This window comes from Scleropages formosus, chromosome 4 (assembly GCF_900964775.1).
Source record: "Scleropages formosus chromosome 4, fSclFor1.1, whole genome shotgun sequence".
Lineage (NCBI taxonomy): Eukaryota > Metazoa > Chordata > Actinopteri > Osteoglossiformes > Osteoglossidae > Scleropages > Scleropages formosus.
Window position 1 is genome coordinate 11,485,729 of NC_041809.1, and position 1,409 is coordinate 11,487,137.

A 1,409-nucleotide genomic window follows, 5' to 3' on the forward strand; every position below is an offset into this window, starting at 1 on the left:
TTCTTTACATTTCAATGTAATGCTTTTTCACATATTGAATTATTCACGTTATTGGGTTTTGACATGTTCTTCATCCTTCCAGGTACCAGAATTGTGACAAAGCATTCATGTATAACTTTTAGGTTTAAATATGTGTAAATGTCCAAATTGCAGACAGTTGACTGGTTCTGATGTATTACGGGGGGGGGGGACTGGAAAGGTATCTGCCCCCCATCCAGTTTTCTGTTTTTACAGCTTTTTGACATGACATTCAATCACATCATGACATTTCAATCACACAAGGAAGAAGTTAGAGTGAGAAAGTAATTGTCTCCTAATTTTAATAATCCTAATTGTTGATTTTTATATAGAGCTCTTCTCATGTAGTGACACAGAGCACTGAACGAAGGCTTAAGACAAATAGTTGGCTATAAAATTACTACAGTATCTATGCATTTATTAATGCTGTAAGTGTGCAAACTGGTGATAGAGGAAACTAAGAAAAAACTTCCAACTGTAAGGCAAGGGAGAAAAACACATAGGCATGTCGATTCACACAGGCATTGTCTCGTCCATTATGGCAGGCAGTCATTAGCTTCAGTCGGTATGAGGTGCTGGTATCATGGATGGCCAGCCACCTCAGGTCTATCATTGGGAAACAATGCTCAACAAGAAAGACATTGTTAGTAACTGATGACTTCATGAGATGATAGTTTTATACGGAAGGAAAAAAACAACAACAACAGGAATTACACTGGTTATTGATATGCCAGAGTGAACATGGAAGTCTTCAACCTGGATTTAATAGCTGAAGCAGATGGAGCATTCTTGTCCATAACAGGCAGACTGTTCCAAAGTTTAGATGCTCTATACAGCGATACTTGAAAGTTTGTAAACCCTTTAGAATGTTATTTCTGCATAGATAATGTACATGATCAGATTTTCATGCAAGTCCTAGAACTAAAGAAAACCCAATCATGCCACTTTCAAAGAAAATTTCTGAAGGTCTCTACAGAAGGGTCTAGAGACAGGAGTTACAATGGTTTTTTTAAGAGTTTGAACTTCAGTTGAACCATAGAATCAGAATTATTCTCCGAAAATGGAGAATATTTGGAAGAATGGTAAATGTACATAGGAATGCCCAACATGCCAAAATCTCGCCGCAAAAAACCCGAAAAGGTAATGGCATAATCCAGTAAAAGTCCTGACCTGAATTTTATGTAATAGCAAGATCTAAAATGAGCATCTCATACTTGAAAATCTCCAAATGTTGCTGAGCCAAAGCAGTACTGCATAAAGGAGAGGGCCAAAATTCCTCCAGAGAAATGTAAGACTCTGGTCAACAGTTAAAGGAAGTATATGGTTGCAATCATTGCAGCTGAAGTTGATCCACCCAGTTATTCATTGTCGAGGGGGAATTACTTTTTGAC